Source organism: Sturnira hondurensis, unplaced genomic scaffold, assembly GCF_014824575.4.
Source record: "Sturnira hondurensis isolate 20B ecotype Veracruz unplaced genomic scaffold, ASM1482457v3 Scaffold0021143, whole genome shotgun sequence".
In the NCBI taxonomy this organism is placed as follows: domain Eukaryota; kingdom Metazoa; phylum Chordata; class Mammalia; order Chiroptera; family Phyllostomidae; genus Sturnira; species Sturnira hondurensis.
Window position 1 is genome coordinate 26,506,890 of NW_028093774.1, and position 20,948 is coordinate 26,527,837.

General features: G+C 33.7%; 1 protein-coding gene across 4 annotated transcripts in view; it reads right to left on the reverse strand.

Annotated features, from left to right (window-relative positions):
• The window catches only part of GPHN (gephyrin), a 478,645-nt gene that overhangs the window by 144,633 nt on the left and 313,064 nt on the right, over positions 1–20,948 (reverse strand). The gene's annotated exons all lie outside the window — the stretch shown is intronic.

Sequence of the window (20,948 nt, forward strand, 5' to 3'; positions counted from 1 at the left end):
ATATATTCCTAATTTTCTATTATATTATTTTTATACAATTACAATTCTATGCAAAGGGAACCTGAACTCTGTCACAACCTTTAAAAATGTTAAAAGATCTATGGATATTATAATAAAACATTAATACTTGTTAAATCTAGGTGGTCAATATAGGATGTTTGTTATTTATTCTTTGTTCTATGTTTGAAATATTTCATTAAAAAATAAGAACAGTAAAAAAATGAAAAAGAACATGATTCATCAAAAGGACATTTAAGTGAGGCCACCAATATTTATAAACCCTTCAGTTTAGATTTCTTGAGTTCAGAATTTGGGATCATCTGGATAAGCTTTTGCCCTCTTTAAGAACAAACAATATGCCTAAGTTTTCAAACCATGTATTTTTCTTTTTTTCCCTTCTCGGCTAAGTATACATTGAACTGAAAACACTGTTAACTTGTTACCACTGTCCTCTCCAGTTTCACTAGTAACCAATTCAGTCCCTTGACTATTCTCAGGGTTGCTGCAAGTAGTTTTGCTATCTATGCCTTTCACTGCTCTGTTGTTCCAGGCGGAATACAATCCAATCAAACTGCAGAAACTCATCCACCAGAGCTTTCCAACTCTTAAATCTCTTACACACTAATTGTTCCTAAAGACTTTCCACATAGGGAATTCTTTAAAGATAATTATTCTTTCTATATATGCTTCTTTTTTATTTACTCTACATTCTCTATAGAATTCCCTTTCTCCTCTCTTTTCTTCAATTCACCATCCTTATTTCTTTTTACTAAATGTTAACAGCAATTAACATGGGGGAGTTCAAGGGTTGTTTCTTTATAGCAAACTGAGATACATTCATTTTCTTTTTGCTTATCCATATTCACTGAACATGTGAAAAACAAGACAACCATTATTGAAAATGGAAAAAAAAAAAGAAACTGTTGTGGAAAATGATAGACATTTGCTTTTTAAAATTTTTCTAAAATTCAACCATCTTAGTATAAACTAACCATTATTTTATTTGTTCAGATTATTGATAGATTTGTTCTGAACCATCGATACATCCTTCCTCAGTCCTTCCCCTGCATATATGACTGCAATAAAATATTCAGGATTGGTTTAGTCTAGAATCGCGGAACAACTTTGAAGTTAACTGGCTTCACAACTCTGTAACCTTGGGCTCATTCATTTGCATTATGTTTTAACTCAACTAAGCTGAAAAAGGAATATATATTCTTTTCATAAGTAGTCTTCTTACAGGGTCACTATATGACTTAAAATTATAGGTAGAAATGTTATGCCTAATTAATTTATGCTGGTTTCATCCAGATTACCTCTCTCATATTCCTGTGAGCTAGCTGGCCTAGAACACAGGCACAGTATATGGCTACACCGCCACATTTCCACACTAAAGCAGCTATGTGCATTCCATTTCATTTCTTTACAGCAAGCTGAGATACACAAATTCATTTTAACAATTATTAAGGCTGACACTCTCACTGTCTGAGATGGTTGCATTATTACTTATTGAAAAGAGGAAGGAAAATAAGAAACAGGTAGAGATTAAAAAGATAGGTAATTTCTATTAAAAAGACACATATGAACATAGGAAAGGAAAAAGAAGCACAGAAAAGAGTAAAGTGAGGGAACTGCAGTAAAAAAATGGGTGAATGTAAATGAGGTAATACATTACAGTGCGGGGGTTTTTATAGATTATTTTCCTCTTTACACTTCTTACTTCAATCTTCAAAACACACAGCAGACCTTAAAAGCACCAATATTATCTGTGATCTGATATTATCTTTTAATGTGAATGGTCAGAGTCAACAGGCATAGCTTATAAAATTTAAAAAGGTGTGCATGTCAGAGAAATAACAGGTATTTTGTATCACCTCATGACTTATGAACAGCAAAATTTCTTTTTGTGGAAATTTGTAACTTCAAACATTAAAGCAATGTCAGTACAACAATATATACTAGGAGAAGTAACTAAATAAAGAACGAGTAGATAGAAAACTAGCTGGGAAATCCTTCAGACCAAAGTCTTGAAACAGAGCTCGGTTACATCTAAGTTAAATAGAAGTGAAAGGGAGTGACAGATGGACTGAAACAGGGGTACCTATATGCCCAAGAACACTTTAGAAATGCTGTAATCACTGACCTGTAGTAGGCGAATGGCTACAGAGACCCTTGCTATGTATAATGGTGGCAGCTGAGGTTGAATGAATAACCTAAGATTATTTTGACTTGTCTTTTGAATTCTTAAACTGTACTACAAGACTCTAAACCAGATGAACTAGGGAGATTACAGATAAACTCACTATATAAAGGGAAATGGGCCAATCAAGTTCATTTAGATAATTCTGAGCTTCTGGCCGTACATTTTTTGTTGTTGTTGTTGTTTAAACTTCATTAGCTTACATTTCAAAAGCTGGAGTAATTGACAGCTGTGCGGTTCAATTGTACTCACATTGATTTTCTTTGGGAACATACTGATATAAATTAAGCAACACTTAATATTTCATGTTCATAAAAATAATTCAGGAATACAATTAAATGCCCAATTTCAGGAACATTCACTTGCTTCCAGTCTTTTCAAGATAAAACTTTAATGTGGAAGGAAAAAAGGAATATATTTTTTCTACTTAGAAACACAGCATCTAGTTTATTTTCTAGTAAATAAAAATGCATACATGAGAAAAGGTGAGTGCTTACTGGAATTAATGAAGAATACTGATCACTTGATAATTAAATCAATGCATCTAATACACAGTTAATTATTGAAGGCAATTATAAAGTTTGTTTAAAAAACAGTTGGGAACTGTCATGGATATGATGGAGTTAAGTCATGTTTAATACATTTAAAACTGTATGATTAGGCTCTGAAATTTGATGGTAAGATAATTAAAGTCATTCCTTTTTTAAAAAGATTTTACTTACTTATCTTCAGAGGGGAAGGGAAAGAGAGAGGGGAAGGGAAGGGAGAGAAATATTAATGTATGATTGCTTCTCGTGTGTCCCCTGCTGGGAACTGGCCTGCAACCCAGGCATATGCCCTGACTGGGAATAGAACCACGATCCTCTGGTTTGCAGGCCTGCGCTCAGTCCACTGAGCTACACCAGCCAGGGCTGAAGTCATTCTTAATTTGACCCAAACTACTTCAGACTCAGCCAAAACCTGAGATTGAAAATTGAATCCACATTTTCTCACACAACTGCTTGCAGGGGTCAAAGGCTTCATTTTCTTCTCTTTCCTACTTTTTGATTCGTGCATTCTTTGAAGGGATGCCTGCCTCCAAAACTGAGAAGTACCAGTGACTAATTTAGTAGCATCTGACTACGGAAGATGATTTTTGCCTCAGTTCTCATTTTCAAGGGAATTCCTTAGACATTCCCTTCTCTGTCAAGCACTGTACAGAAGCTCATCATCTATTTCTGCAGCTTCAATATTAAATTCAAAGGGCTCGATTACTAAAGAAATTTTTCTCTCAGCACAGATATACAGAACAGTCTTCTCAAGAGCCATGCATTAGTTCACGTCATGCTTCTCAACAAAAACAGTTAGGCTTGGCAGCCCGAACAGAATGGGATGTAATGGCTGTATACTGGTATAGCAGCACGTTGCCAAAGAGGAAACAACAACACTCCCACAAAAGAGCAAGTCCAATTTTTATGAATGAATCGAGGTAATATTGAGTGCAGAATGGCATGGACAAAATTTCAAAAATAGACCCTTCTTTTCTCACCCTAAGGCAAACTTAGAAATAGGACAAGGAAAACTGCTAATATAATTGCAAACTATGTCTATATAAGTCCATGTGAATCTGAATTCCATTCAGGGAACATGAATCCAAAAATATCTTTAAGGTCTTTCTGAATTCACCCTTGTTCTATAAGTNTGAATCAAGGTAATGTTGAGTGCAGAATGGCATGGACAAAATTTCAAAAATAGACCCTTCTTTTCTCACCCTAAGGCAAACTTAGAAATAGGACAAGGAAAACTGCTAATATAATTGCAAACTATGTCTATATAAGTCCATGTGAATCTGAATTCCATTCAGGGAACATGAATCCAAAAATATCTTTAAGGTCTTTCTGAATTCACCCTTGTTCTATAAGTCACTATTTATGCTCTGTAACTAGTTAATAGGAGAAATTCAGAATAAGTGACCTATTCTTTAAATACTGAAGCAGACAACAATTAAAAACCAGTGCTTGTTTCCTTTTCTCCCTCCTTTCTCTCCCTCCCTTCCTCTTTTCTTTCTCTTTTTTCCTTAAAATGCAAACACTTGAGAATCCACATCCTTACTTTTCCTGCACTCTCAATTTCAAGGCAAATATTCAATATCAGTTTTCCTATGTATAACACAGAGCCAGTTCTATTTTACTATAAATAATGCTATTTTTATATAATAACCTTATTATGTTCATAATTCTTTGCTTTCTGTAGTAACAAAAGTCATGTGGAAATTAAGTCAAAAGCACTTTAAAAGGGAGATTCACAAATGGTTCAAGCACATGTATTTCAAAGGTTGTATGTGATTTCAATTTATTGTCCAATGCATTGATACTTACTCCTGGATAGAAAATACCTCAGAAACTACACATGAGGTTGAGTCCACAAAATATTTAAGCTGAAAGAAGTTAGTGTAATAAAGTGAGTATACATATAAAATACCCTGACATCATACACATGTAATTATACAAGTTGAACTTTTCAAAGCTTATGGAAAGGACACTAACATAGATTCTCCATTTTTATTTCTAGCTTAGTCTATTGATGATAGAGTAACTTGTGGAAAAACCCTCAATACTTCTCTGTAATTCTTAATTCTATGATTCTTGTTAAAATGAGATTAAAATAAAGATTCTGTCTTAGATGCTATGGAAAAAAGATAAAAAAGAATTAAACAGCTCTAGAATAAAAAGCAAGACACTAAGACTGTAAACATTATAAATTAACCTACACTGCAAAATGATAGCTGTGACTGTAAAAAAAGAAAACATTAGCTAATACAAATAAGAGGCTAAAAATACATGGGAAAGACTATGATTTGAATGTATTCCACAGAATTCAAAACATGCCCTTATGTGGAATTAAGTGGACTTAAAATACATTTATCAAATTTCTTTGTAAACTATATCTTCTTTGCATATGGTATTCATTCTGACCAATACAATAATGTTTGCTGAGTTCTCTCTTTCAATGTCTTCAATGTGTCTCAAGTGTATGAGATAATTTAGAGCAGAGAAGAGCATTTAAAAGGTAGAAATTCACATTCTCCTCCAACAAGTAATATTAATAAATAATAATATCAAACTTTGCCTTTTTCTCCCCTTTCCAAAGAGGTCTATACTTGGCACATAAATTAAATAAGCCTTACCATCAAGTTAGAATAACTGACACCATCTCTGTACAGAGAAAAATGTGGCCTAAAGAAATATTATTCCATTTTTTAAAGTTATATAATAAGGACTCAAGAACTCATATCTATTCTAGGAAAATCAGCCTTAAGCAAGTTCTTTTGAGGGACTTAACAATAACTTCGTGAATTTTTAAAATAACTCACCCATGACTATTTTGGGAACACAGGACCCCAAAATGATGATTTTCCTATAGACTTTTTCGACACTAACACTGAATATATAGAATGATTTAAAAAAAAAACCAGACAACATTCCCAATTTGTATAATTCTTAGATGGGGCCCTATTTTTTAAAATATTTGCTATATTCTCTATATACCTAATACAGCAATATCTTCTCTGTTGTAGAGATGCTCAATAGATACTTGATTAATCATAACTTATTGGTAATGTTAGAAAAACCCAAGGTGTAAACAATCAAGTAGAAATAACACAATCATATCAACTTCAATTTTTACATTCATCTAAGACATACAAATCCATTACAAACTTTCAAGCTCAAAGCATTTTTTAAAATCTGCATTTAGTACTCTGACTGAACTTTAATGTTGATAGCAAAACGCACAGAAAATAATCAAGATCAAATTCCTTTAAAACTTACCATTAATATTTTAACAGGATTAAAGATCCTGTTTGATACACTCATGATAAATTAGCTTTCTCATGAACAGACCAAGGAACAGGAATAATCTCTTTAGATTCATAGTCATATACCTGTTTAACTTTCTCAGCTGGCTCAAATACCTATGTATCTTATTTACCAGACACTAAGGACACAGAAGGCATTTAATAAGTCACAAAAGTCAGCACTCGCTAGGGAGGTTCTTAGAAATAATAACACCATACTATAGAAACCTATTGAAGTTTAACTATGTAGATATAAACCATTGCTATAAGTGTCCAATTTACAAATTCATTCAACACTGATAGATGCTGCTGTGGAGAGGTCCTTGCCCTAAATTGCCAGAGTTTCCCTCTCCCTTTACCACCCACTATAATGAGTATTCTAAGAAAGATGTTCCATTTGAGCTATTGGAAGAAGAAAACAGAATGTAAAATCCTGTTGCCATTTAGAATTTGTCAGGGTAAAAATGTCTTGGAGTAGGCTGAATTCCGTTAGAGATTAAAATGCATTTCCCCCAAGAAATAATGTTACAAATAGCACACACATCCCTATATTAACCCACGCACATCTATTTGACCCTCAATTCAATTAAACTATAATGCTATTCCAACTTATTAAGGGTAACACAAACTTTTGAGTAGCAGACTAGAAGTCTGGCTACATTTATAAAGTTATCTTTATGGAACTGCTTTGCCCCACTCATAAGGTGAGCACCTGCGGAGTATGACATACAGCGGAATCCAAGGACAGCATAACGATGGGCTCGGGACACCCTACTCCCAAATATGGCTCTTTGGCATACTGAGTGTTTTAAAATAAACAAGTTTAAGAAAATGGCAGAAACAAGAAGGTCCTTTTATCCCTTCCTCACCCTTCTCCCCTGAAACGGGACGTAAGACCCCAGGGAAAGGAGAATCCTTATGTCCGAGATGAAGGGGCACTGCTTGGGTTTCATACTCTTTGCCCTATCCTATTTCTCCACGACTGTCCACGAGCCATCAAAACCAGCATAAAAACACTCAGGCTTAACTATTTCTTTGGGACTTTATTTCCTTATGAAGGCTCCTTGTCATGCAAAATTTATATAAATAAATTTGTATGCTTCTGTCCTGTTAACCCTTGTCAGCTTAACTTTCAGACTCAACCAGGGATCCTAACAGTGTCAAGGAAAACTTTTTCCTGTCCTAAAATAACAATTATAATTAAAAGTACTATTTTTAGTAGCTATAATCTTCAGTGAGGTGGTATGTGTGTGTGCTAAGGAATCCAGACACAAAACAGAAAAGTAATTTTGGAGAAAAAAGACAAGAGAAAACCTACAGAAGATAGTCAACTGGCTGAATGAAGGAAACAGTTGTTCATATATATCCTATTCAATATACTTGACCATGAGTAGGAAAAAGAAGTAAGCAGAATGGTACAAGTGTTGATGTTAAGTTAGGTCAAGTTGATGGTGAAGTTAATACTTGATTTTTCAGTCAAAGTGTGGCTAATAGCCACATGCAAAACATATTTCAGTGCATGACAAATGTAGCAGATACTATATCTGACAGAGTTCAAACTAAAAATAGCTTTACTTCGTATCTTTGTATCTTTAGTAAAAGATACAATTTGTATCTTTAGTAAAGCTTATATTTATTGAGTACCTACATATACCAGGCACTGTACCAAGCAGTGTTAAGTGATTCAATATTTAAAATATCCTAAACAGGTGCCATTATTAAGAATATGAAGTGCAGACAAGTTAACATGCCTAAGACTACAAAGAGGCAGGGTTGGGTTTCAGATTCGGAGCTGGGATTCAAATCTAGCCCAAACTCAAAATCTTTAAGCACTATGCTAAACTGATCTCCAGTAAGTTTACTTCAATACTCCGAGAAAACAAATATAACTGAGAAAGCACGAACATCTTTAGACTATGGTGAGAAGCTGGTTAAACTAGATGCTTTCAAAAAAAGTTTATTTTAAACCACCCTCAAATAAAATACATATCACATTCTCAAATCTTAAATTTACCTTATATGGCAAGCATGAGTATTTAGAGATTTAATATCCAAAGAAAAGGCAATAAGGAGAATTCCCAAAGTAGAAATTTTAAGTGTGACTTTAAATAACAAATGGCTTCGAGAAGCACTGAACAACTTGAAAGCCGAAAAAGAACTACTACACTGCATTTGTCTCAACTCCGGGAGAGAAGCCCGATGCACTAGACATCCACTGTGTGTAACAGGTCAGCTTCTCCTTAATGAATCTAGAATGGCACCACTTTTACAGGGGCTTGGGGAATCCTGGTTGAGAAAGGAAGTGTTTTTGAAAGGGGAAAAACGGAGACCAGAGAAAACTAACATTTGTACTTGGTGGAGTCCAGTCTACACATTTCATTGTACCCAAATGCATGTTTGTATCAACAAGCATGAGGAACTTTACCTTGTTGGCTGTAAAGAAGATACTTTTCTGAATCTTTAAAAATTAGACCAGGTTTGGTGACAAACCAAACCTGTCTGTAAACCTCTGGATATGAACCACCACAGGGTGTGACCATGAGCCTTAGTGGTCCTGCTCTGGGACTCACAGGCAGCTATGCAAGTACACTCACACTCCCTCCCAGACAGTGGGGTAACTAAGAAAGAAGGGAAACAAAGACAAAATGCTGGCCTGTGGTTTGTAAGGACACATGAGGGAACGAAATGATGGACATCAGCCCAGTTAGAAATAAAAGTCACTTTGATGTCAATTTTCCTCACTATTGAATAGAAAGTTAAGGGAAAAAAGCCACTGGAAATTATATTTTGATTCCTCTTTTGACTTAAAATGCCTACCAATACTTGTGTAGTATTTTGATAATAAATAAGGAAGTTTTAACCGGAGGCCTATATATGACTTATTTATCAGTTAATAACATTGGATACTGACTTCAGTTTTGTTGAAAGCTAACTAACAAATATTTCCTACTGGCTTAACAAGTAAATCTCAGCTTTCTACATATTTTCTTTGTTTGTGTACCAATTCTGATTGCCTTTTGAATTCCTATGTGAACTTATAAAAATGTGATTTTTCATAGACTTTTAGTCTCAGTGTTTTTCAAACAGGATGTCAAGGAGACTGATTGGGGTCATAGAGGAGAAAGCTGAACTGCTCTAGGTAAATTTCAGGTTCCAACAATAGGGCGAGAAAGTCAATTCTACAGTTTGAGATTCCTTTCCCTTCTCCTACATCTAAGCTCAATAGGAATTAAAGTTGTAGAGAATGGAATAACTGTTTCATATCGATGAAGCTCACACTCAAGAAAAACTGGGCCAGCTGTTCCTATTGCTTATTTAAAAAAATGGAATATCAGAATACACTGTAGGGACAGACAGTCAGGCAATGGAAAATTAAAATGTTTTCAAACCATTGACCTAAATCAGCGATTTCTAATCTTTTCATCTCATGGCACACATAAACTAATGACTAAAATTCTGCAGCACACCAAAAAGTATATTTTTGCCACTCTGACAAAAAATAGGTATACTTTTGATTCATTCAAACTGGATGGCTATTGTTGTGTTGGCTGTTGTCCTTTTTTAATGTCACGATCTAAGGCAAAAGAGGTCCGTGTCCCTAGCACAAACAATAGTTAGGTACTGCATGTTTTTAAAATTATGGTGGCACATCAGTGTGCCCAAGCACACTGGTTGAAAATTGCTGACCTAGATTAACATTATGTGTCAGGGAATTAAAAAAATGCAGGCAAATCTTCGTGATATTTGACACATACAGAATGGGATATTTGAGACTCGGTTCAAACTCATGACCTAGTTATATTGTGACTCATCACCTAGCTCGCTGCATGCTAGATGGGAGAAGGGAGTATAAAATCCAAAAGAAGTCAATGTTTGTATACAATCAAGTTTTATAATCTAATAACAGAGTGAATACTGTTATAAACATAGCAATTAGAAAATAAGTAGATGTCATTCATTTAACTCACACTTACTGAACTTACTGTTTTTACCAAACTGATTTAACCTGTGAAATAAAAAGCAGCCCATGTTCTCCAGGACCTCACAATACTACAGAGAAAGACAGTTACATAAATATCAATTATAACACATCACGAAAAGTGCTATAGTAGAAGTTACTACAAACTGGCATTGGGAATCTGTAAAGGATTCCTAACTCTGACGGGAGCAGGAGTTTGGGGGAGATTATCAGGAAAGGCTTCTTGGAGCTGGGATACATAACAGAGTTTTAAGGGACAATAATAATTTAGGTAGGTGAAGAAAAGGCAGAGAGTCAGAGAAAAAGGCAAGTGCAAGTCACAGATACTCGGAACCCTGGAAGCTCAGACAAAAAAGTATGGCTGAAGCTAATTTTCCTCATCATGGGGAGTGGTAAGAGGAGCAGTTAATAAGGTAGACGGGAACCAATTCCTAAGGGTTACAGACGGCCACTGAAAGATTTTAAGTAGGAGAGTTGTATGATTACATTAATATCTTAATAATTTCATTCTGATGAGGAATGTGAAGATGGATTAAAATATTTATGAGATAAATGATGAGGGTAGAGGGTTTGAAGAGTAATCTAGTGATACATAAGAAATTCAACTAAATCATTGAAAGTAGTTCTGGAGAGAAGGATATAGGTTCTAGAGATACAAAAGAAAGAACATGTAGGACTTATGTCATGAGGGATAGAACTCCTAGATCTCCTATCTGAATAACTGGGTCCTTCATATATAGTAGATGAAGGAAAAAGTTTGGGGACTGAGTTATGTTTAAGGTCCTTAAAAGTTTGGAGAGAGATATGAGCTAGAGATAGAAACTGATGTTAAGGTAGTTACTGTATAGAATATGATGGTAATATATATGAAGTTCTTAGAATGAGTCTCTACATATATAAGAATGGATTAAAAAATTCAGTGTGCTACAATCTACAAGAAATATAAAAGGAAAAACACATTACTTACTAAATAAAACTGACATAAGTTAGATAAAAAATGTTTTACCTTTATTATATGAAAGAGAAATGTCTAAACAAAGGACAAAAATAATCAAAGGCACAATTTTTAAAAACTATTCTGAAAAAAGGTGCAACTTTTTTAAAAAAAGATCTTATTTCTTTATTTTTAGAGAGAGGGAAAAAGAGAGGGAGAGAAACATTCATGGGTTGCCTTTTGCATCCCCCAACTGGGGATCTGTCCCACAAACCAGGCATGTGCCTTGACCAGGATTCAAACCCATGAGCTTTTGGTTTGCGGGACTATGCTCAACCCAGTGAGCCATACCAGTCAGGAAAATATTCATGATATTTTTATGCATTCTAAATATGAAGCCAATTCCATAGGTCAATAACTATCTAGGAAATTATAATTATATTTAAATAAGGCCCAGTAGATCCTCAATAAATATGTATTAAATTACTATAAAAATAATAATACATTTATGCTATGTGATCTCTAACATGTCCTTGAATCAAAGTTTTCTATCTTATAGATACATCTACACCCTATCCTAAAATGTTACCCAAAACTATATAACCAGCCTAAACCAGGTAAACATATACTGTGAAAATATAAGACTACTGCATGACATTCAGAAAGCTGAGGGCTTTTAGGAAGTCCTGACCAGTAGAAACCATGGCATTTAAGAAAACATTTCCTACCAGTCTTGGCAGCTTCTATGACTTTGGGTAAAACAGTTAAACTCTTTGACCCTTATCTTACTCATCTGTAAAATGAGAATGACAATAATATATTTTTCGAGCAGAGCTGTACTGGAGATTCAGTAAGATAAAATAAATTAGATAAACACAGAGTTTGTCACATAGTTAAGAAAACTATATCTTTTACAAAGAAGCTGTCGATTACATGGAGTAGCATTTGCTGAGCAGTATTAGCCAGGTAAGATTAGAAATTATCTCATTCTTGTACAACTCATGAATGTATTTTTGAACAAGGCTTATTATGTTTTGGCTTTATGAACGCCACAGAAGATAGTGACATGCAATTGGTAAAACCAACATGTTGCATTAGGGGCTGGAGAATCTATTTCTACAGTAGTAGAGGTAAGTGAAGATGTGAGGGAACTGTGAGGGAAAAAGAGACTGCTCAATGAAGGTGTGGCTATCTCCACATCAATGCTTTAGAATAAATAATGCACTTTACCAACAGTCCCATTAAGAGGCTTGTATATGAAAAACATGAGGCCACTCCTAAAATTCTAATAACTAAAGTTTTCAGTCTAAAATTTTGTGAAACAATCATTTATCAATTTAAGATGAACTAGAAAACAATTATAAAAAGCTCTTTCTGTCCAGATGATTATCATGAATATTTGATTCCCCAAGGAGTTCTTCCTGGTATTGGCATTGAGTGGAATACGGAAACCCTACCACAGTGACAAAAAGAGAAACACACTTCATGACAAATAAATAAAGCTCATATGTCACAATGAAAGAAACAAACCCAGATCTAAAGCCAGAGTTCATTCAAGGGCCGAGTGCTATGGAGGAAATGCCATGGCACACAGGATCCCGTCCCCCAGAAACCAGTTCCACATTCCAACCTGAGAGCCCTCCTGCACACATGCTGTCACAGAGAAAGTAATACCCTGATGGATGTTGTAGGCTGTGATTGGAGATGATGCCAATGGTAGACTTCTTACACACTCTCATGGGAAATGGAGAATTGCCTGGATGAAGTGGCAGAAAGAAATGGGTTATATATTTTTTACACTGGGAATCGTTAATCCTGGGAAATTAAGAAAAGACCTATGAAAAAATGTGATGAAATGTCAATCTCCTTTCTCAAAAGTCTTTGCTGAATCACAAGTAATTCATTTGTTGTTCATTACTTGGCTTCTCCCTACAAATACATATTTCAAGAAGAAATTAATTATCCACAAAATCAGTTTTAAGATAAAAAAATCTGTAAAAGCTGCAACTTGCAAAAGAAAAAAAATTAAAGATGACTGTAATTGACTCAATAAATTAAAATTTGTGAGGCTATTGTTTTAGTCATGTTATCCCCTCAAGACTTTTTCTTAAAATTTAAAGCCAGAAGATGATATTCTGCCTCTAGTCTTCATATACTATCTGATATTTTAGATAGTGCCATCTTTCTGAGTTTTTCATAACATTATGAGATAATATTTCTGCAGTCAGATGGTAGCTATTGTGGCTTGCACAAAGTAAATATATATATAGAAATGTTATATCTCTAAAGTAACCAATAAAGATCTTAAAATTTATAGGTTATTAAAGTCCTTTTATTTACTAGTCATATTTTGAGTTATATTTACTCTTTCCTTTTATCCACTCAACAGTACCCCTGCTTTGGAAATAACATTATAAGTTAATTAATAATATTTTAATAAATCTGGCTTATAAAAACAGAAAACCCATTTATGCTATGGTTTAACACAGTAAGAATAAGAAATGAAACCCCTAAAAAGACAAAGAACATAAAGGTCAAATTTCATGTAGAATATTTTGTTAAAAGAATATGAATTTCATGAAGATAAGTCCTTCTAGCTTATAAAAACTTATACAAATATAAGTATCCTGAGTAACCTAACCAGCTTTTTAAAAAGGGAACAAATCTTCTGCTTTATATAAAAACAGGGGAATTGTTGACTTTTAGTTTAGTAATCCATTTGAATATTTTCTTGCTTCTACAGTTAATGAACCAGAGTTTTCACTGATGTAATGTAAATCTTTAGCCACCAGAGACAGACCTGGAATCTCTGTCTTTAGCCAATATGAGTTTAACAATGAATTACTTTGTTCAAAGGAATCTTTCTGTAATAAAGGTTGTGGTAATAATCAAGTGGGCTGTTAGGACTTTAACCATTCAATGTGATACAGTGATTGCCAGAAAAAAGTTACTTAGAAACATTGCAGTATAAAGATAGAAATTTCCCCCTAAAACAGCTTACTTTCCCCTTTCAGCCAAATGCAAAGTGCAAGGCAAAATAAATTAAGGCAAAAGAAAAATAAAATAAGAAAAATGGTGAGGGCGAGCATGTTTTTGACCATGTAATAAAACACGTGCAAAGTATACCTCAGATACACTATAGGTAGATGAACACGAGGGAAGCCGAGCCTGGTTTTGCAGTGGGGAAAAGAAAACACTGTTAAAGAGGAAATGATAGCATAGTAAGGGTCCCAGAAGTTTAGATGGCTCTATCACCAACACACTTGCCAGACAATAAAATAGCCTTATAAGAAGACACTTGAGTTTGAAATCTCAAGGTTCAAGTGATTTGAAGAGACTTTGTGATAAAAAAATGCCTGGCTTATAAAAAAAACTCCATGACGAAGATGACCCCTCTGCTCAGACTCTGGTACACTCTCGCTGAAAAGATGCTCATTGAAGGTTAACAGGAAAGCAGAGCACTGGTCACTTTTCCTACAGTACCACACTGATCTTCACTGGTTTAACACGTGCAAACTACCTGTGACATTATTTACAAGATGACTCTACTGTACATTTTCCTGTTATTCTTAAAGGAAACTAAAGCCATCCAGTATTCTAAGTCTGATTTCCTGTTCCTATCATTCCATTCTCAGTACTACTGAATCAATCTCTCTCTGCCAATAGCAACACCAAAAAAGATAATAAAACATGAACACAACCTCTACTACAGACCTATTTTTTATCAGAAGGTTTCAATGTTTCATTTTTTAAAATGAGTATTTGATATTCAAAACCATGTTCTATCTCTATGACTTTGAACTGATAAATTTCTGGTCTGTTTTTTCTTTCTAGGTTGTCACACTCATGTTTAGTTCTGTGGCTTCTTCTTTTATTAAGTTGTCATGATGCCACATGAGGTAAATTTTTAGGGATGCATTCTCTAGTTACAGACTTCTTCATGAAGTTACAAAATCAAAGTTAGGGTGGGAAAATGAAAGTATAGGAAACGTCAAAATGAAAGAATTGGAAATACCCTTATTATTGGATTTGTTCTTTAACTGTATTTCAGAACCCAGCACAGCTAAATGTAGTAGGTGCTCAATAACTGTTTGTTGAATGAATAAACAAAGAAACTTTTCTCCTTAAAAACCCAAAAAACAAAACAAAACAAAAAAACCAACTGAACGGTGTGAAATAATATTCAGAAGGTTTTACACTTCTCATTACAAAGATTCTCATTAAATGTATGACTGCTACTTAATGGATTACTATAAACTAGTTTCTAAATTATGGTATATTCTATTCATATTAATAAATTACAGCTTTTGTCCAACCACATGCACATCTGATTTTCTTTAGCAAGATACCAGTTGTTAGAAAACCTTGCTCTGAATGTTTGTTCTCTTTCCATAACTATACCCATAAAACTCAAAAACTTTATCTTTGAAACAGTCTGAGTCTTGTCTTTCGCTGCCAATCAGTTCTCCAGTTTTTATTACTCAGGAAATTTACTTGTCCAGGAGATCTTCTATTAGTACGTTATTTTTGTAGAAAAGTTTTGACAAGGGCGATTTTGCAGTAAGTATTAAACAACTCGCAGGTGATGTCATAAGATATTGCAGGTGATTTTGTAAGTATTACATGAGAATTTTCTTGTTTGAAGCACAAGATAAATTTTTATTTTTCAGTAGAACTGAAACCTCAGAATTATATTAATTAAGTTTACATGTTAAGAGAATTCTAACAAAGTGAAAAGGAGCAAAATTAGCCTGTTTTCCAAAGAGATAACCCTGAAATTCATTTACGGCCATCTTTATCATTCATAAGACATCGCCTATCAAGGTCCCCAGAATGTTACCTAATTGCTATAAATGAAGTGTATATTATTAACATGAGTAAATGTCAAAAAAGAGAAGACTTTACAAAAGTCATTACACATTAAGTCATTTGACATTAATATGTCAAAATGTCAAAAAAGAGAAGACTTTACAAAACCCGAAAGATATAGAAATTTGTTTACTCATTTAAAAGCTACTGAATGTTTATTTACCTAAGGACTAATGTTCCAGCTGTTCTTCCTCACCTCACCAAAAGTTGGCTGATTCAATGCAGATACCTTTTAGATTTTTAAGTCCTATATATTAGGGTATGAGGTTATTACTTGTCTCTGTCAGGGTGTCTTTCCCATTTGTATGAAATTTCTTATAGATAGAAGGTATGTTTTTTAGGTGAGGTCAAATAGGAATTTCAGTAGAAATCAAAAGTTGATCATAATCTTCAGGGGAAATATCTTTATCAAGAAATAATGACATAATACATAAAAGAAGTACAATGTAGACAGCAAAAATACTTTAAAAACACATTGTTTAAAAAGTTTGAGAGAGCAAGAATGGAATTTATCTTTATACATTAAAGCGTCACCCCCAAAAGAGGAATTTGTAATCTATACTTTTTCCATGATAGTTCTATATTTGAAGGGTTTAATGTTATTTCCATAGTGAGTTTTACTTTGTGAGTGTGTGCAAGATATAGAGAGTAGCTAAGAAAACAAACAACATAAAAAGAAAGAATAAAAATGTAAAAGTACATTTCAGAGGATCAGCTTTTTTCAACACAAGCTTCCATGCAGAATGATCTGAAAACATCTGTAGAAAAATGAGCAGCTCTTTTTTGTTCAAGCATTAAAATAAAGGTAATTTCATACAATCTCTATAATAATAATAATTTTTTTTGCCAGTGTCATCTTGACACTAACCAGATCCAACAGTTCTGGGCAAATGTGTTCTGTAAACGATCAGGGAGTAAATATTTTAGGTTTTGTGTGCCCTACGGCCTTTGCTGCAACTGTCCATCTCTGATGTTGCAGTGCAAAGATAATCAAAGATTATATGCAAATAGATCAGTGTAGCTGCGTTTTAACAGAACTTCACTTTTGGACACTGAAACATGATTTTCATATAATTTTCACATGTCAAGAAATGGTGCTCCTTTGATATTTTGCTCCATCATTTAAAAATCCACTGAGCTACACCAGCTGGGGCTGGTTTTATTCTTGTCATTATTCTCAACACATTCTCCATATAAGGATTTGTAGTAATATTTGTAGTTATGAGACAAACTCTGCTTAGGTACAAAATGATAATTTTATTATTATTAAAATTACTAAAAATACACTGGGGAGGTTAGAATACTACAGCTTTGTACAATGTATAGAGAAAGATGACAAACTGTTAATTTAAAATCAAGAATCTAATAAATCCTACTTTTTGGCATGGAGGAATAAATGAAGGATAAAGATGTATATAAATAATATTCAAAAATTACACTTTGACAGAACATTCTATTTTATAATTATTGATTATCCACAATAAATAAGAATGCAAAGTTCTTTTCTCTCTACAAAATATATTGTGTAGATGATACTAACTGAAGTATTAATTATTTAATAAAGTTCTCATTCCAAGCTTCTGTATGTTGTCTCACTTTCTGCAATTGCTAAATAAAATATTTAAGTGGCAACATGGTTCTGAATGTTTCCTCTCAATGAAATATTTAGTAGTGTTTCAATGAATTAAAAGGCACCCACAGATTTGTTCTTTTGTGTAACTCCTACAATAAATTCTCACAAAACTGAATGGCCACTATCTGCCAATTCACTTCATCTTCCAACAGAAACAAAATCAGTTTATATAGCGTATCACACTGAGAATAACTTTTTTCTGCTTCTATAATCAACATTTTTTAATGTTCAAGGCATATTTTAAGGCATTCTGGGATAGTAGAAATCAAAGGGGAAGGAGAGAAACTGAATATTCAGCTAAACGTTGTTTTGCATCTTAGATGAACTCTCTAAATAAGATACAATTTGCCTTCTGATAGTTTTTTTTACACTTTCCTAGTAAATAGAAAACTTAGAATGATATACCATTAGTCAATCTTTTCAGAAAAAAGGCAATGAGAACACACTGTGACACTGAAATGAAACAAAAGATGAAGATACTGAGATCAACCTTATACTACGGAATATAGGTGTTGAGAAAAGAAATTGAAGACTGGCATGAGATAAACTAATTTGCAAAGCACAGAACTTTTAATTTAACCCTAATATAACCCTAACTCCCTACCAGACTGACCCGAGCAAGTCTCAACTTCCTAGTCTTGGTTTGGTTAGGGAAGAGTATGACAGTAAATACATATACTAATTAATATAATCAGAATACTTCGTGTTTTTTAAGAATAATATCCAGGTATGTTTAGGCTAATTTAGTAATAAAATTTATGTTAGTCTTTTTTAAACAGTGGAATAGATTCTGAGTTTGACTATGGATGATCTTTTAAATGCTTTAAGAATATGAACACAAAAGAAGGGCCGGCTCAAAAGAAGTAGAAAAATGAGATATTTGTCATACTTTCCTTCTCTGTTTAGCTATTAGAATTTAATGACTAATACTAATAAAAACAATTTTAGACTTCAGTAATCAAAATTTTAATATAGAGATATCATAACTATATGTGGTATATAATTAAAAACAAATTGAGAAACCAAAGAATTATCATATCACTATAATTTTATTCTACCCTTTATAACAAAACTATTATAGAAATATGAATTAAATGTATGGCAATAATCTTAGAAGATGTAAATCATGGCTAGAATTCATAGGAACTTCTTAAAAAGCCTTAGGAATGGGAGGTAAGGGCCAAACAGAGCCAGAAATTATTTACTATGATAATGTAGTGTTTCTTCCGCCATATTTATACCATAAACCATTTCAGAGATTTATTCCTATTTATCTTAAAAAGATAATTTTGGCAGAATAGGAAAGCATTCTGAGTCTGAACTAATGGTCACAAAACACTATGTTTGCCTATATTATAGATGTACATTACTGAGTGGCTTACTGCATTGTTGTCCTTCAAAGTGTTATCTTGAGTATATTACGCTTTATCTCAAGTATCTGTAAGATGTTACATGATGGTTTCTTATTTTTAAACAAAAGATACCTTACGGTTAATTTAAAAAAAAAAAGAATCTGAATTGAGAAAAGTCTATTAATTCTGGAAAAAAGTCTACTCGCCCAAATAACTATGGTAACACTCTTAACACTGATTGTTCTCCTTGACAATTGAAATTGGATCACAATGCCTCTATTGCTTGGATCCAGCCCTTAATCTGTAATCTCGCTGACACGTCCAACAGGGGGCAGAAGACATCATCCACAGAAAAGCTCCAAATGAAGTCTCATGGAAAGAGCCACAGAAAATTATTTAATTGTATAAGAAACACAGATTTTGCAAAGAAAGTTTTTATTTTGTAATGCAGCCAGAATGTTATTAAATAAACCTCAATATCAATGTGGCTTAAGTGTCCTCCGCTCTGCCAACTTAATCTTTATTTCATAAACAAAGAGCATGAAGCTGCAGCTAAGAAAGAAAGAGAAAGGGAGAAAAGAGACAGAAAGTACAAAAGATGGAGATGAGAGGACAAACCAATCAGATTTGGAATTACTGGCCAGCAGAAGTTTAGGGAAAAAAATCACCGAGTGAGACTGTACATTGACTCTGAGAGAGTACCCTTTCACATTGCCTTCTGGGTCATCTCTGAGCTCCTCCAGTTTTCGATGGAGCTACATGTAAACATCAGAAAGCGAACTGAAAAGGCAACTTGTTCTTTTTTCAGTTTTCCTTTTTCCTTTTAAAAATAAGATCATAGCATTATACATTTCTCACTGCCTTTGGCAAACATTTCAACACATCAAAGATCTTTGTATAATACAAGAATACATGCTCAATAAACCCATGACTAGAAAGCCAATATTTTCTTTTAATTATTGCATCTTGTCTCCCAAAAGCATTACAGAAAATAAATCCCATAACTATCCTTATAATCCTTTATAGACGTACTTAAAAATTTTCTATTTGGTAGAAATATGGAGTAATAAATGTAAAAATTATGAAATTTGCCGTTCTTTCCCAAACACACTTTCTGATTTAAGGCTGCATCCATATTAAACTGACTGAACCCTAAAATGTATCTTCTGTCTTATATATAACTTGTGTATATACATAATCATACTATACGTACACTTAGAAACAATGAGCATAAAATGATGACTGGATTGTCCCTATACACCTACAAACTGGATGTAGATGTAGTTAAACACACACGCACTCTCACGCACAATCCATTTTATAGCAGACGGTGCTGCAGGTATGGATGCCACTTGATCTTTATTTCACTATCAGTAATTTCCAAAACGTTATGTTTTTCTGCACATTTTCACTTGAGTCTGATTCATAATACACAGTTACCTTTCCTGAAAGACAAAGGTACAATATGATACCTCACAGATAGACAGTGAGGAGTGCTACTGTTATACCATCAGGATACATTAACTTGTATTTTTCTGACTGAATAATTTTACCTTGCCTCATTTTTGAAATAGGATATAACCAACACTTTCCATCCCTTCTGATTACGCTTAGTGAAATGACACTTAAAAAATACTACCCAGTATATAGCAGTGTTAGAAAACAGAGAGGATGGCTCGTCTGGAGTAAAGGACACAAACGTACAGACACACCTTCATCCATGTGCACTCACGTGCATGGCACACACACAAATAAATAAATGGACACAAAAAAAGTAAAATTAAGAAGGCAGAAGAGGCAAGGAGAGGAAATTGTGTGGACATTAGTGCTTCATAAATTGTTAAATGGAAACAAATTAAAGGTGTGTAAAATTTTACAATGACTTAATATTAGGCCTCATGGTAGGTATTGAATTTTGGGACATCACAGTGCAGTGAAATTTCTGTTTTATTGATTAGTTTAACATTTACTCCTGTTATAAGAACAAATGGGATTGAGATATAATTAGTCATTAATTTGGAGGGAGATTCCTCTGTATATTGCAAAATTCAAATTTTCCATCTTGCATTTATAGTGGCAGCATTAAAAGTTATCAATGGCTATGTCAGTAATTCTTAAGAGTGATAACTTGTTTACCTTTTCATTG